Below are 18,475 nucleotides of genomic sequence, written 5' to 3' on the forward strand. Positions count from 1 at the left end.
TATGGAGCGTAGAATTTGGTACATATAGTACTCTCTGACTTCCTCTCAGTTCCAACTTAAATTTAAATGATCAAATGGACAATGCTGCAGGAAGGGTAGGACAGAGACTGCAGAATAGTTACAAAATGCAGAGAGACTACATAATACCACGCTGGACTTTTGCTGTATGGGCTCCTTAGCAGATAGGCTCCAAAACGATGACTCATTTCGAGATGTGATAGTACCACGAATATGCTTCACCAGTGGCGACAGTCATTAAAAGAAATCTCCATAGGACGCAAAGCTAGCGCGTGGTTGAATTGAGAGACAGAATTTTTACTAGAAAGCGTAACAGTATAGATGTGAAAAGCAAGTATATTGGTAATACGATTTTGCACATTTCTTAAGACGATTGCGTCTCTCTTCCTAAGATACACTGGTACAACTAACAAGAAAAAAAGATAGAGTCTGTCCATTGATTGTGGATTTTCGCTCCATATTGTTTGGTGTCAGTTACTGGCAGAGTAGTATACTTAGTAGGGGATGTGTGACAGAATCGTTGCGGTCAGCAGACTTATAAAGTATGTGTTGGGATGTAAAGGACATGAGTGGACGGGATGTGCGAGAGTTTCAACGCTCTCCAACATCTAGCCATGACAACCACTATATGGAATGGACCGTGTTTTAAGTGTGTCGTGTTTAGTGCTTCTCAATACATCACAGTGGACTCTGTCTTAGCGTATTTGTTGTTGCTCTATCGTATCGTGCAGTAGACCCTTCCTACTCCTTCCAAATCTAGCGGAGATCCCCAGCTTAGGAATTATATAGTGCTTTAAAAACCCAGTCTCACTGTCAGATTCCCGATTGATCAATTTATTGTTTCTGATAGTGATATTGAGAGCACGCATCTGTCCAGCCCCTCCCGCAAATTATGCAAGGAGGTTAGTGTGGCACATGACAGACGCTTCCTACTTCTTCTTAAATGTCTTTGTTCCATCCGCTACAGGTTTCCATAGCATTGGAAGTGTGAGAACAAAGGGATGTACCGACTACTAGCGCCAGGTCTGTATGAATGGTGAGGGGGCAGAGAAGGGGGTTGGAAGCATGGGGCGGGGGGATATCTTGGTCTTTGTGTTTTAAGCAGGAAGTGAGTCTGGTATCAAGTTTCAAAGGAATTCCGCTACTTCATGCTTTGTTTGCGGAGGACTGGCGTGGTCCTGCAGCTGTGGCGGCCCCTGACTGGTGGGATCTGCAGTGCTGTGCAATTGATTTGGTAGTCAGCGACGTGATCAGCAGTTTTTTTCGCCAGATATGTTTAGCGCCATCTGTGACAGTGTTATCACATTGGTGAGTGTTTCATGATGGTATTCCTTTTTTGATTAGGTCTATTTAATCACTTCTGTTCAATCTAATTTACATGACCTGCATCTTCTGAAACAACAGTGAATGATTTGCTTTTTCCATCCAATAAAAGAGACATCCAACCCTTGTGAATCGAATTTTAGAAATAAACAATATATTCTGTGCCATGTAATTAACATTGATTCCAATTTCGTCTCATGAGATCCTTACTCTCCAGCACAGACTGTCTTTCTTCCGCCAATTTACTGATGGTGGAGGGGAGCGATAAATTAATTTGCTATCAAAAGTGTCCTTGTATTGGCAAGGGGGATTTCCTAGAGTGGAGGGGATGAGGAAGGGGAAGGGAAGGGGAAGGATGAGGGGTTTCTGGGGAGGACAGATTATGCCCATGAGGTCATAAATCAACCCCCAGGGTGTCATAAGCCACTTCACAGAAGTATAGATTGAGCTCATAAATCAATCAGATTTGCCCCTGAATGCATGCCTCCCCCGATATAGGTAACCTGCAGTAACGAATCTTCCCAGAACATAGTTTGTCCCCCTACTTTTGTGGTATAAGTGTTGGCTTACCATTGTTTAAATGCACACATCCTGTGCCAATTAGTGAAAATCTGAGACAGAGCTGGCATTTTTCGTTTCATTATGGAACTATCAACTAATAATTATATTAATAAACCACTTCATGAAACATGTTTTATAAGCAATAACTCTGTTTCTCACCTGTAATCCAGTACTCCTGTTTGCAGCCAAGGCCATCAATTTTAGTATGCACTTTCGACCTATTCTTAGCACATGTGTACGATTTATTCAGGTTATCACAGAAAAGTAGTTGAGACATAACACACTTAATATTGAATACACATTTATTGATCTCTCGTACATATAAAAAAGAATGTCTGTTAGACATGTGCTCGTGGAAAGTTCTCACAAGATCAACTAGTTCAAAGAAGGAAGGTGCCAAAGATAGGTCACTCTGCGGCATAGACGCCAGAGACCCCCCCCCCCCTTTCCCCCAGTAGTGCGGGGCATGGTGGAGTGAAGCTTCAGGAGATGAATTCGTAATCTTGGTGCCAACATGGCGTCTGTAGGCGGCGTCTGGTGCGGGAAGTGGGGCGGCAGTGTCGGCGTGTTGCAGCATGGTGGTTCCAATGGCTGCACGTGAGAGGTGATGATAGGCAGAGACGAATCGACTGAAGGACTGAAGGCAGGACGGCTGCATCAGGAAGAAAGTCGTCGTTGAGGGACCACACCAACTTAAGTCTATCAACTGAGACTGTCTGTGGCCATATGTGGAGGTGGATGACGAAAATGTTAGTACCGCGATGTAGCACACAGCAAGAGTCTGAATAGGGTGGCTGAAGGGCTGCCCACACAGTGTCGTCCTGCAGCATAACAATGTCACATATCCTTGTGGACAAATACGGCGGGGGGGGGGGGGGGGCGTGTTTGGTGGCGGTGCAGGGGGTGCACAACGTGCATGCGGACATGCTCGACCAGGGCGGGGAGAACCTCAGATGTGGCAGAAGGTGAGTCCTCAACGAATTTGGCAAGGAGAAGGAGAGGCTCGCCATACAGAACCTCAGTGAGCGAGGCATTAAGATCTTCTTTATGAGGTGAGTAAATTTCCAGCAGGACCCATGGGAGGGCGTCCAACCAGAGTCCTCTGTGGCAAATTGGGGTGGTCTTGAGTGTGTGGTGCCACCGCTCGACGAGGCCATTCGACTGAAGGTGGTATGCTGTGGTATGAAACCTGGCAACGTCGCGGAGCTTGCAGAGTGGTGGGAAGAGTGCAGACTCAAATTGACGTCCCTGGTCGGTCGTCAGAGGCAGAGGACAGCCTAAGCGAGCAACTCACGCTGAGGCAAAGGAATGGGTGACAGTCTCGGCTGTGATGTTAATTAGTGGGACCGCCTCGATCCAGTGGGTCACACGACTGATTATTGATAAGATATATCTGTAGCCCTTGGACGGGGGAAGGGGACCAACGACTTCGATATGGATGTGCTGGAAACGCCCCTTTGGGAGGTTGAGCATGCCTTCCGACCTTGCTGTGCTGGCACGGAATGCATGTGTGGCTCCAAGTGCCACAGTTGTGCTTCACACCAGACCAGACAAAGCACTCTGTAACCAGCTGTGTTGTGGCACATGTCCCAGGGTGCGCTTAGCCATACAAGGCGGTAAAGACCCTATGGTGAATGGCAGCGGGTACCAGGGGAAGAAGTGTGCATGTAGATGTGTCACAAAGGACAGGGATCGCTGAACCAGGTAGTATATGGGGGCAGGACTGAGAGCGATGGTCTGTTGTCCGATTTTATTCACTGTATATCATCTTCATTGGCTTGTAGTCATGCGAGTTCCTCCAGATCCAGCGATGTGGTTAGCATGCAGATGCAGGAAAGGTAGTCTGTCACTATGTTCTCTGCACTGTGAATACTGCATGCATTGGAAGAGTGCTGATAGATGTACTCCTTATGGCGCAAACACCTGTGCTGAAGGTCCTTAAGCAAATTACGTATAGCATCCATGAGTGGCTTGTGATCAGTATAGATTGTGAAGGGTCGCCCCTCGGGGTCACTACGAAAATGTTTATTTGCCTCATACACATCGAGTAGCTCACGGTCAAATGCCGACCACTTTGCACTGGCTCTTAGTCAGTTTCTTGGAAAAGTAGTGGAGAGGTTGGGTGGAGTTGGCAGTGAGCTGCTGTAAAACGGCGCCCACAGCTGAGTCACTGGCAAGAGTCGTGATCGAGACGCAGACCTCAGAGTCAGGGTGGTCAAGGGTGACGGCTTTGGCGAGAGCAGTTTTCAGGTTACCAAAAGTGTGAACCATTGGTTGGGTCCACTCGAACTTCCGTTTTCCAGTGGTGCTTTTGCCAGAGATCGTCGGTGAGGGCCATTTGGACTGAGGTGGCTTGAGGAAATTGGCCGCAGTAAAATTTTCCATACCCAGAAACCGACGGAGCTAAGCGTAATCCTCGGGGAGAGGACGTTTAATTATGATTTCGGCACGGGAACTCGTCGGTCAGAAGCCATCAGCAGAGACGCAATGTCCGAGTAAGGTAACGGATGTGGAACACAGTTGAGATTTATCATGGTTGATCACCACGCCGTTGGCAGCACATGCCGAACGGACTGCATCAAGGTGAGCTTGACACTCCTCACTGAAGGAAGAGAAGATAAGGATATGGTATAAGTAAGCATAGGCAAAAGGCAGAGGGATATGAAATGGAATCAATGAACCACTGCCATGTCTGTGCAGCATTTTTCAATCCATAAAGCATGTAACAGTATTGAGATAGGCCAAAGGGTGTGATGATGGCTGTTTTCGTAATATCTGGTGGATGCAAGGAATCTGGTGATATGCTTTGGAACAATCTAATACGGAGAAAAGGATAGAACCTTGAAGCAACTGCGTGAAACCTTGGATATGTGGAATGGGGTTATTATCGATAATGGTGCGGGCATTAAGGGATCTATAGTCCCCATTCATGCGTAAGCTACCGTTCTTTCTGGAAACAAGGTGAATAGTTGCTGTTGGAGGGGTGGAGGATGCCCAAAGCCAACAGATCCTGAACGATCTCCCTTTCGTGCAGATGTCACCACTGTGATTATCACAGAAGATTAGTTCAGAGATAACACACTTAATATTGAATAAACATTTATCAGTCGCTCTTACATATAACAGAGAATGGCTGTTACACATCTGTGCGCCGAAAATTCTCATAAGAGCAACAAATTCAAAGAAGGAAAGTACCAAAGATAGGGCGCTCTGCACCAGAGGCGCTACACATTTCTGTATTCATTTATTTTCGCTGCTACAGAACAGATGTCTAGTTGTCATCTGGGGCATCTCTTAACTGTCCATAGGAACCACATTTGTGCTACTTCGATAGGCGATTCGCCTACATCTTGGTCCTATAGCATTCAGAGCATGTTTCATAGATTTCATAGATATACCTGCATATAACACATTATGTTACACGTTTCGGAGAATATCGCAACTGAATCGTCAATATCTTGGTTATACTTACACCTTTCAGAAGTTTTCTTTAACAAGTGACTGGATTTGTGTCTGTCATCTTATTAGCTAAATGAATTTACTTCGATGTATTCACTGTCTTATGCTGACCTGGCAGAATTCCTTCCTGTGCTCACTGTATAACAACACTAGTAGCAAGACTAAAGACTTGGCCAGCACTTTCCTTTATTTCTCTGTTCACAATTTTTTTTTTATCTACTACGATACATTGCGAGAAGGCTCTGCTACGAAGCTTTTCCCCAGAGCTCCTGTTTTTGTCCTCAGAGAGAAAACCGTCTGGTATGCTCTGGATAATACAAACAGCCCCAGATAAATTTTCTGCGAAACGTCCTCTATCACACGTAATGAGCAAATAATACTCTCACCTGTCCAGTTATTTTAATTTTTGCCAAGTTTTTTTCCCGGCATTATCTTCACTCTGTCAGTAGACGGCAGTGAATTTAATGAACTATTTCTCCACAAACATCATCTTCAAATGCAATTGAAAATGATAAGAATAGTTAAATGTTATGTAAAACTGACAACACATGGTGAAATTGGAAAACTTACTGTAATAGTTGCCTGTTTAGGAGTCATAGTACTTCTTTCTATCAAGACATTGAAAGGCAGAGTTGCAAGACATTTCATCACGCCATTCAAGCAAAGGATGCATGAAAATCAGTTGCCAGCAAAATGCATTATATCATATGGTCGTATACCAGAATTTCACATTTCTGTGGAGTGAAATACTGCTTAGGGCTTGTTAACAGTAGCGAGCAGTTCACTTGTGGCTTCAGATGGCGTTTCGTGTGTAAGGCACAGTCGTGGGCATCTATGGAAAGTGATTGAAGGTCTGTGAAAGCGTGCGTGGATGAGGAGGTGCTGGACAGTATAACGAACATTCACCTAGCTTCCTGTGGTACCAGTGGTAGTAGTCGTAGGTACCATGACGGCTTTGGACTATAAGGACACTAGTGCAGCCAACCTGCATCTCTTCACGGTTGATGTCTTCTATGACGGCGATACCATTTCCCTGCCACATAACTGTCCATGTTACAAGGCAGAATCGTGTTGCAGTGTTTTAAAGACTACGAGAGTGAACACCCGTTCATGTCTTGGCCTCCAAGTTCGCCTCATCTGAATCTGATGGAACACATCTATGATGTTATTGGCAGCCCACAAGCCATTAACCCATAATTTACAGGAATTGTACAATCTGCGCATAGGTATTCCAGTATGTCGGACATGGAAGGAGGAACGAATTTGGTTGGAAAAGATGTTCTGCAACCGAAATTAATCCAGAAGCAACTAATACGATTAAATCTTTGATCCTATGCACTGGCAATGCGCATTTGTTAGCCTATTTGCAGAATGGATTCGTAACTTGTAATTATGGGGACATGCTGAAAAGTAATGCTGACGCCATTACTGAACACAATGCTAAGACGAAGTTGAGATGAAGTTCTCATTCAGAAACAATTGCCTGAAGTTTATTACACAGTTCAGATAACAGTGCAGCTTCTGACCACCAGAACCGTGTTTACTGTTTTTACCTGCATACTAACCCTACTCATCACTTCGTAAAGATCCTAAACCACTGTTTGTAACGCAATATAGAATAAGGACACAAAGGCTCGCCTCCCAGAAACAGGTTGCATATTTGCCCACCACTGGAGGGGATGCACTGTGGACTGTCTCATAACTGCAGTACGCTCTGTGAAGAACTTAGACAAACTGGGAGAGAGCAGTGTTATGCTGGCGGTTTTCTGTTGAGGGAGGCTCCCACTACTTGGCTCCAGTGCCAACACTAGTGGATATGACTTGCAAGAACAGTCCTGTACTCTTCCCTACTAGGTGTCATCTACAGTTGGCAGAACATGGTCATGGTGCCGAGGAGTGGAGGAGAAACGTTCAGGACTCTGGCAGTGGATGTCAGGATTGTAGTGTATCTCTCTGCATAACGGCAGCAATTGGTGTCCGTTCTACCGGCCGCAGGCTTCCAGCGCTGCTGTTTCGCCCTTATTGACACATTACAGTTTGTACCAGTACATATACTGTCGATGTCTCACTATATGTGTCAGTACCAGAAATAGGGGAGACTTTGGTGAGGTACTTAACTACACTGGCTATTCACAATTAATGTCTTTAATTGGCCTATTCATTTCGACATTTAACCAATAACTTTTGAAAGAGGAGGCGGCAGATGCTCTCTCACACCCATTTTAGAAATATGCTGCAACAGCTAGTGCCACATCTCTACGGACTCTACCAACGTAGAACCACGGCTGTATTGAGTTCCAGCAGTGGATCGAAATGTTACGAGGAAAGTGACGCCATTGATTTGGATCGTCAGTGTAGGCTTTACTGACAACTGTTCTTGACTTAAAGATGGTAATTATCTAACCAGACCTCCTTCGACTCACGTCATAGCTCAGCTCCCGACGATGAAAATGCTTCTCAATGTACAGACTGTGTTAGCAAGATTCATGTTCTTTGGCCGACGACGTCAAGTGGTTAACAACAGAGGTGCTGTTCAGAAACGTTTCAAGGCGAATACGACGTTCGAACGCGGCAAAGACTACGGGAAGCTACTTTGTTACTGCCTTCTGCATGTGGAACAAGCTGCCCTGCAGTGTGTGCCGTGCTGCTTTTAAGACGAAGCCAAAGCACATCTTTCTGTCATCCTCATAAGGTCTCCGAAACGTAATGCATTTGGTCTGCTTTTCATCTGTCGAACAGTGCAGCAAATGCTCCTATCCTCTTTCATTACCACCTCTTCCTCTTTTCCTAACTCAGCGACGTCACTATCTTTTCCTCTACCTTCATCAATTCTGTTTTATCACGTTAACCTTTCTGTGCATTCTCAGTAGCAATTTAGAACATAATAAGTTTTATTCTTTATAAATAAGAACCTCCAAACTTAAAATCTCAAAAGATACGTGTAACTGAAAACAGTAAAATAAAAATAAATCAAGTGTATTTCCCTATAAATAGACAGACAAAAAAGACAAAGAAAGCTCAGCTCTTTATGTGTTTAGATGATCATTGTAAAGGAAAATATGAATTGACTTTAAAAGCTTTAGAAGATTATTGTAAAGAAACTAGTTACTCAAATATGACTAGAAAAGATGTGTTTCAATTTATTAATTACTTTAATATTAAAGAAATAAAGAAGAGAAACACACACACACACACACACACACACACACACACACACACACACACACACACACACACACACACACACACACACACACACACACGTATTATTGCTGTTTTGCCCTTATAGAGCGCAGTTAGACTAAACTACATGGCCAATTCCTTTTGGTGCCTTCCTTGCTGCCCAAACTTCCCTCATTCACTCGCTGTGTTTCTGTTTCCTATCCTCTGTCCATGCTTCTTGTTGGCTTCGTGTCTTTGGCTTCATCTTGGTTGCATTCTTTGGTCCATTTTATGCCTGTTCGTTTGTCACTGTGTATCTGATGTACTTTACATTTATTAATGATGTTTCTGAATTTTGTTTTTTTATTTATTGTGTCTGGTTTGATGTTGAATTGGTTCAGCTCATTTTTTACTTCTGCTACCCGTTTGTTGTTTCTTGTGGTTACCCAGGCGAAGATCTGTTTGGTCTGTCTGTGTGATTGCATGCTGTATAGGTGTCCATAGAATTGTAGTCTGCGTTTTCTAATCTTTTCTATGATTGTCTCCATATGTTCGTATAGTTTCTCTGTAGGTTTCTTGATCCATATTCCACTGTTGGTAGTTCTTCCAAAAATTCTCCTAAGTATTTTCTGTTCTACTTTTTGTAGTTGTCTGATACGTGTGTGCCCAATGATTAATGTGGTCTCTGCTGCATACAGTGCTTTGGGGAACAAGAAATTAAACGAAAAAGTTATCAGACAAACTGATCAGGTTTCAGGTTTCTAGATGTAGATTTTTTAAAATGAGCTAAATGTATTAATAGAAAAGCTTCTGCTTTCACATCAAGAATAATAACTTATGGAATTAATAATATTAAACAGGAAATTATCAATAAATTAGACAATATTTTAATTCAAAGAACAGCAAATAAAGTTAATATGAAATGTTATTGTATCCTTAAAAGACAAAATTAAATACAAGAATTTAATTTTAAAACATCTAATCAAGTTTTATTAAGAACAACAGATATAGAGGATTATTATGAAAATCAACAAATAAACGACTAAGTGAAATGGAAGAAATGCAGAGGAAACATATGGTTGTTCTTTATTTTATATAACTAATTTAGAATTAAATGTTAATAGACACAATCTAATTTTTGGTTCTGCTTATGTAGATTTACCAAAAGTATTTAAATATAAAAAAGCTATAATAAATGTAAAAAACAAAGATCAAAAATGTTTTCTTTGGGTAATAAAATCTGCATTACATCCTGTAGATAAAAATTCAGAAAGAGTTAATAATTATAAAAATATTGGATTAGAATAAGAATGACATTTTTGAAAAAGAGAAAATTAATTTTCCAGTTGAGTCAACAGATATATCAAAATTTGAAAAGAAATCAAATATTTCAATTAATGTTCACAGAGATGAAGGCAGTGAAGAGGATGAAATTATTTATCCTCTTTACTGTACACAAAATAAACAGGAAGACATGTTAATCTTCTTTAATTCGAAATGAAAATAATTCACATATTTTTGAATAACATATTTATCTAGATTAATTAGTAAACAAAGAACCCGCAAGGGACAGTAATTTTATCATTGTGATCGATGTTTAAGACTTTTTATTCAAAAGAAAAATTAAACATTCAAGAAATCGATTACAAAGAACACAAAGAAGTAAAAATAGATATGCGTTTTAAAGGTCAAAAATTGAATTTGAATAAGTTAATGATTCTTTAGGGTTACCTTTTGTAATTAATGCAGATTTCGAAAGTTTATTAAAAAAATTCAAAATTACCAACCAAATCCCAAAAAAACTTATATGAACGAATATAAAAAATCATTTACCGATTTCATTCAGTCATTATGTTAAATATTGTAATGGCGATTACAAAAGTCCAGTTACTTATACAGGTAAAGACGCAGTACAAAAAATTGTTAAAATATTGAAAAAAGAATCAAGAGAAATTGCTATGTTCCAATGAAACCAACTACAGAAGATGCAATTAATTATGAAAATTCAGAAATTTATCATATTTATGAAAAAGAATTTGAATTTGGAGAAAAGAAAGTAAGAGATCATTGTCATTTGATACGAAATATTGAGGAGCTACACATGAAGATTGCAATCTTAATTAAAAAATCTTAAATTTATACGAGTTTATATCTAAATTTAACAAATTTCGATACTCTTCTCTTTATTAAAGGATTAGCAATTGATGTAATTCTAACTAAAGAACAAAAATATTTTTGTTTTATTAAACATGTTGAAAATTTTTAGACATTTAAATTTATGGCTTCAAGTATTGATAAATTTTCTTCCAATCTTCCAAAAAAACAATTTAGAGAAACAGCAAAACATTTTGAAAGTGAACAATGAGATTTAATAATTAAAATAGTTTACCCACACAAATATATGAATTTTGAAGAAAAATAACGAGAGAAAATTTCATGAAAGAGAATGGTTTTATTTTAGACTTAATAAAGGTAACGTTTCTAATGAAGATTATCTACATGCAAAACTAGTTTGGAAAAAATGTAAAATTAAAAATTTAGATGAAAATAGAAAGTATATAATGCAGGGGGCTAAAAAGATGGTGGATGATGTGGAAACGCAAGAGGAGAATACTCAGAAAACCTTATCAAACATCGCACAAATAGGAGGCTACCTCAAAAAGGAAGTAAAGGAGGAGATTCAGGATGTGGTGAGTACCATCAGAAAGTGTTTCTTGCAATATTGCAACTTAACTGTGAAGAGATAATCTATGCAAACATGAAAATTACTGGAGAGGTTAAGGATGTTTTGAAAGAGGTCAATCAGGAGGCAAACGATGGCAATACAGGAAGACAAGTGGTGCCATCTACAGTCGTAAACTATGAAGTAACACAGCCTATGTCGACGGAAGACAACAGCACAACGCCATCTGTCACCACAAACCACAGTCAAAAAGCCGCAGACTGAGAGCACATAGCGGAGAAACGGAGAACCATCTGATGCCAACGCTACACAGCACCCCTCAGCTGCTAACGCCATCTATTGGTGAAGGAAGAATAGCGGGCGGAATCTCCAGTCACATACAAACTCTGATGCCTTCCCTCACTGCCATTATAAAAGAAACGATTGTAGAGGATGTCAAAAATTTAGCGTCTGAGGGATCGAAATGCCACCAGAGGCTGGCAACACCATAACTGTCACCTGCCAGTTGTAGAGAGAGGAATACAATGAGGACTGCCACGCCTTACCAGCCAAAGCCGCACGTCGTAGAGAGGGATGTTCAAGTAGGTTGCCACTCTGCCACTGGCTGAGGGCGAGGGAGAGAAAGAAGAAGAAAATGAAAGCTACCCTTTATCGAAAGGAGAAGATGCAGCGAACGTGATCAAGAGGGGAGAGGAAACGATGAATGTCCCTTCGTGTTAGGGACGATGCACACAGCAGGATCGGTGCTTCAGGCAGGAGAGTGAACTGCTTGGCTCCAACAAGACACCACAAAGGAGGAAATCATCACATACCTCAATGGTCTGGGAGTAGCAGGAGAAATCGAATGCGATGAGCTGGAAACAAAGGGCTGTCTAATAGCCTTCGAAAGTGGGGTGCCTTTTGGCTGCCGCGAACTATCCATACAGCCATAACTGTGGCCAACAGGAGTGCTGGTGAGACAGTACCTTTTTCGGAGTAAGAGACCTGAAGCCGCCAGGTTGTAACGCCATTCACAACAAACTCAGATTAAAAACATTGAACTGGAATATTGTAGGCCTTAGCACAGCAATAGCGAGCGTCAAAGATAATTTCTTTAGACCTTATGATATAGTGTTCTTGACAGAAACGTTCCTTGCAAAAGACTGTAAACACACATTACGCGATCAGTGTTATAGTGGAAAGTAAGGACCGCCATCTGTGTTCTTATGTATGTGTAATTTCAGCTTGAGCTCACAGCAGTAAATATTATAGAGTAAATCAGTTTGTACTTAGATACTACCACTCAGGACGACCCAGTCATATTTGCATGAGTCCTGAATTTCCGTGTGGACACCCCTTAACGGAAAACGACAGATGTAATGAACTATTTGGAAGAGGAAGGCTTTGCACTTTTCAATAACAAAGCAACCCACTCTTACTTCTGTCATAACGGTGGAAGCACAATTGACTTCATATTTGTGAACTCCAAACTTAAACCACTAGAACAATGCATCATCCTGGAAGTGGAAAGGAAACACCTACCAGTGGAAACATCGCTACAACTAGGAAACGCAGTATAAAAGAGACTGAAAAATCCAGTTAAGCTAAACAGGAAGGCAGACATATCAGCACTAGGCAGTGTCAACACCAGTACAATAACAACATTGCTACAAGGAGAGAATCTTAATGGAGCAGCATCATGGATAGAAGGAGTCATCCTAAAGACAACTCAAGCAGTAGACATTGCTAAAAGGAAAGCTAAACCATGGTTCAACAAGGAATGTTATGAAGTCAGACAAAAAGCCATCAAAGCCATGCATATAGCCAGAAGAACTCAAACATGGGATTACTTGAACTGCTATGGTAAGATGAGGAGAGACTATAGAACCAAGATTAAGGAAGCAGATTGTGTATTCTGGGAGGAAGAGGAAAAAACGTCTATTAGAATCAGCGAGACAGAGACTGTGCAAGGCTCTTGAGCTGAAGCAACCAAAATTCCCAGGGAATATTCCAATGGAAGTGTGGAAAGACATTTAAGCTCAATCCTTCACTGAAAAAGAAATAATCCACACAATTATGAGCACTAAGAGCAATAAAGCATGTGGCCCAGACAACATCTATAATGAGCACCTGAAAACTACACTCCATGTACTAGTGATTCCAATCACAGTGCTCCTCAATGAGTGCCTGAAACGAGGAATTGTGCTGGATCAGTGGAAACATTCAAAGGCGATAATGTTGTACAAGGGAAAAGGAATCACGGCTGACCCAAGTGCGTACAGGAGCTTTGCACTAGAGAACACCATATTCAAGATCTTAACTATACTACTGTGCAAGCGTCTAAGAGATACCATCGATAGGAAACTCCCCAATTCACAGATCGGTTTCAGATGCTGGAGATCAACGACAGAAGCTGTAGACTGTCTCCAAACCGATATAGAAATGGCCTTAGCGAACCAAAGGGGAAAGCTTCATGCAATTTTCGAAGACTACACGGCGTTCAACACATTCAATAGATCCATTCTAATGAAGAAACAGGAAACAACCTTACATTCAAGACATTACCTGTTGCCAGTCATTGGAGATCTCCTCACTAACAACTGGGTGAAAGACATGATGGTATAGATAAGTCCAGCCTGACAGAGCAAACAGTTGGAGTGTTGCAAGCTGACCCATTGAGCCCCTCTTCATCTTAGCTGCGGCAGATATCATTGAGACAATAAAATCTGGCAATGTAAATCCACTCATGTATGCAGACGACATGGCATGAACCTCAGTTCCTGAGGATGATCTGCAGAAAACCTTCAAACAGTTAGTGTACTGCGCACGAAAAAACGACCTATTCTTGAATGAAGAGAAGACAGTCTCCATGATCTTCAGATTAGGAGGACGACCCAGCACTTTCTACGTTGCACAGACACCACTAAAGTCAGTCACTAGTTTTATGTACCTAGGAGTTACCCTTCAGTCACAGGGAACAGTATTCACACGTCGTATAAACAATAGAGCCAGCGCCGCAACGAGAGCCATAAATGAAGTAAATTCGATAGGCAAACTCTCCCTGGAAAGAGCTCTATGACTGTTTGAAGTTTAAGTTGAACCTGTTGCAATTTACTGATTGTCAAACATATGGATTCATCTGAAGGAGACATCTTGAAAAAATACAGAAGCCGAAGGCTACTTACTTAAAAAGGGTGCTATGTCTCTCTAAATACACACTATTGCGGGTTGTGTATGAATTGGCCAGAGAGCCCTTCTTCATAGAAGAGCACTTACAGTGATGACAGCCTAATAGGACTTATTGACGGAACTACATGAGAAGAAAGGCAAGATATGGAAGCATTTCTATGTTACAGACGCCATGAAAAACTGTGAATGGACGCACGGAGGATACAAACTCCACCACATAGTAACAAGACTCTCCGTGCATGGATTTCACGAGCCCAGCATGAACTGTATATGTGTGAGGTGTGGTGACCAGTGCGAGAGATACCATGTGTTAATCTATAGGATGAGAACAGAATTGCTGGTGAAATTCTGTAGTGACTGAAAATAATAATAGTGAATAGAGAATAATTCCTGTACGTCACACACTAAATGACCAGTTTGGCGGCAACAAACCTATTATTTTAAATTATATAATAAACCTGATGTTTTAATTTTAGAAGATATTTTAGAAAATTTTAGAAATACATGTATTAAATCTTCCAGCATCAGCTTGGAATTCTATGTTAAAAATGACAAAAGTTTAATTAGAGTTATTACATGATTATGATATAATGTTATTTCTTGAAAAAGGAATGCGATTTGGAAGTCATCAAAGTATTAAAAACAAATAACAAATACATGAAAAATTTTGATAAAAGAAACAATCAAATTATCTACACCCATGCTCATAAATTTAAGATAATGCTGAGACATGGTGAAACAATGCTCTGGTGGGCGGTTTGTGGGTTTAAATCACCTCAGGGTATGACCTTGCAGTGCATTTGACCTGTGGTCGTCGCACGGTGGCGCTGGCTGCAGTCCACATACACAGAGGTGTGTTGGTGCATGTCAGAATACGGTGCAGTGAGTAAGTGTGCTTACGTTTTCAGATGTGTGTGTTGATAATGGCTCAAAGGACACATATTGATGACGTTATGATGGGTAGAATATTAGGACGACTGGAGGTTGGCCAAACACAGCACGTCGTAGCATGGGCCCTCTGTGTGCCACAAAGTGTGACATCAAGATTATGGCAACAATTCCAGCAGACAGGAAAGGTGTCTAAGCGCTACAGTACAGGACGTCCACAGTGTACAACATGACAAGAAGACCGATATCTCACCATCAGTGCCCCCAGATGGCTACAGAGTACTGCAGGTTGGTTGCTCGGGATCTTACCACAGCCACTGGAACAGTTGTCTCCAGACAGTTGACAGATGACTGAACAGACATGGTTTATTCTCTCAGAGACCTGCAAGGTGCATTCCACTGACGTCTGGTCACAGGAAAGCCCCTAAAGCTTGGTATCAAGAACGCAGTATATGGTCACTGGAAGAGTGGTCCCAGGTTATATTCACAGACGAGTACAGATATAGTCTGAGCAGTGATTCTCTCTGGGTTTTCATCTGGTGTGACCAGGAATCAGATACCAACCCCTTAATGTCCTTGAAACGGAACTGTATGGAGGCCATGGTTTAATGGTGTGGGGTGGGATTATGATTGGAGCACGTACACCCCTGCATGTCTTTGACAGAGAAAAACAGGTCAGGTGTATCGGGATGTCATTTTGCACCAGTATGTCCGCTTTTTCAGGGGTGCAGTGGGAACCCACCTTCCTACTGATGGATGATAACAAAGGGCTCCACCGAACTGACATCGTGGAGGAGTACCTTGAAACAGAAGATATCAGGCGAATGAAGTGGCCTGCCTGTTCTCCAGACCTAAACCCCATCGAGCACATCTGGGATGCTCTCGGTCGACCTATCACTGCACATCTTCAAACACCTAGGAAACTTCAGGAGCTCCGACAGGCACTCGTGCAAGAATGGGAGCTGCTGCTCGACCACCTGATCCAAAGTATGCCAACCTTTGGTGCGGCCTCTGTACATGTGCAAGGTGATCATATCCCACATTGATATTGGGGTACATGCACAGGAAAGAGTGGAATTTTGTAGCACATGGGTTTAGGGACGGTTTTCTCAACTTATCACCAATACTGTGGACTTACAGATCTGTGTCATATGTGGTCCCTATGTGCCTATGCTATTAGCACCAGTTTTGTGTAGTGCCACATTCTGCAGTTATTCTTATGTTCATGAGTGTAGAATATTTTTATGTAAATAATTTATATGAATGTCCTGACTCAGCATTTACCATATAGAAATTTCGAGTGGATGGATGCAAAATATTTTAATACAGAAAAAAATATTTAATATTTCAGATGATTATAAATATGGTTATATTTTCGAAATTAATTTGGAATATCCAACAAAATTACTTGATTTACATAATGATTTATCTATATCACCTGAAGGAGGAGGTAAAACATTAAATAATAAAGTAAAATATGTTTTACATTATAGAAATCTTAAACAGTCTTTAAGTCTTGGATTAAAATTAAAGAAAATTCATAGAGTCTTATCATTTGAACAATCAGATTGGTTGCAGCCATGTATTGAATTTAATACAGAAATGAGAAAAAAGCAACTAATGAATTTGAAGAAGATGTGTATAAGTTAATGAATTTTTCAGTACTTTGAAAAACAATCGAAAATATTTGAAACAGACAAAATATTAAAATTATTACAGATCAAAGACAATATACACATTACCTTTCGAAACACAATTATGAACATACTACTGTGTTTTCAGAAAATCAACCAGCAGTTCATATGAAGAAAATTAAAATATTACTCAATAAACGAATTTACATTGGGACGAGTATGTAAATATGTAAAAAATGCACGATTTTCATTATAATATCATGAAGCCAAAGTATGGTGAAAATGTTGATTCATGTTATATGGATACTGATCCTTTAATTCACGACATAAGAACGACAGATTTCTATAAAGATGCAAAATTAATGAATTTGCAACAAGTGACTATCCTAAAGATAATGTTTATAGACTTCTGCAAGTAAAAAGAAAGTTTTACGAAAAATTAAAGATGAAAATTGTGGAACAATTATGTTAGAACACGTTAGTTTAAGAGCGAAAATGCCTGCTTATAAAGTAGAAGTTAAAGAATACAGAAAATGTAAAGGAGTTATAAAATCAGTTGTAAAAAATGAAATTACTATCAATGATTATAAAAATTGTTTAGATGGCAAAATAAAATATTACAGAACAATTAATTTGAGCAGATCATTTAAACATGAATTATATACAGTTGAATGTAATAAAATTGTTTTAAGTGCTGATGACAATAATCATGTTATATTACAAGATGGAATTTTTACATCATAAATTAAATTCAAATAAAATAAAAGACGATGAAAATGATATCTTAAGAGTATTAAACAAATGGACAGAAGATAATAATGTTTTCTTACGAGAATTACACAGTTATACAGATGATAAAAATGATTTATTAAAAGAATTTTACATTTGTGTAGAATATTAAATAAAATACAAAAAATAGAAAAATTAATCAGTTTTTAATGTTTCCTCATGACATGGTATTTTTTGATGACTTGCTAAATAAAATTTAGAAACAAACTTTACACAAAACATTGAAATTTTATTCAATAATCACTTTCATTATATTTTTGATGTTTAAAGCTATTTTCGCACCTTTCGAATGATGACAGCTATGAATATATTCAGTAGAATTTCCAGTTTCTTTCCAAATTTTTCAGAAATAAATTAGGAAGAAATTTTTCTTGTCTCTTCCTTTAACAATTTTTGAAACCTGATTGTGAAGGCCAATTACATCTTGTTCTTTTAATTTCTTTGTAAGTCCACTTTCTTCACTGTGCAGTGGACAAATCATTTTGTTTTCACTTTCCATTTATAAGAAAAAAATTGAAATTTAAAAATAAAAAATTATTAATTATTGTCATGTAGAGGAAGGTGTAATTAGATGAATGTTGAACACTAATTTTACATAACGATCGTTTATTCAGCATTTGCACATACAAGAGTGCAGAGCAAACTGCTCTGGCCAAAACACTTATCGTATATACAGGGTGTCCCAGCTTTCTTGTCCACCCAAAATATCTCTGGAACAATAACAACTATTGGAAAATGACTTTCACTGGTATCAATGTAGGGCTGGGCCCCATGAATGTACATATTTGGA

The sequence above is a fragment of the Schistocerca gregaria genome, chromosome 3, assembly GCF_023897955.1.
Source record: "Schistocerca gregaria isolate iqSchGreg1 chromosome 3, iqSchGreg1.2, whole genome shotgun sequence".
Classification (NCBI taxonomy): Eukaryota; Metazoa; Arthropoda; class Insecta; order Orthoptera; family Acrididae; genus Schistocerca; species Schistocerca gregaria.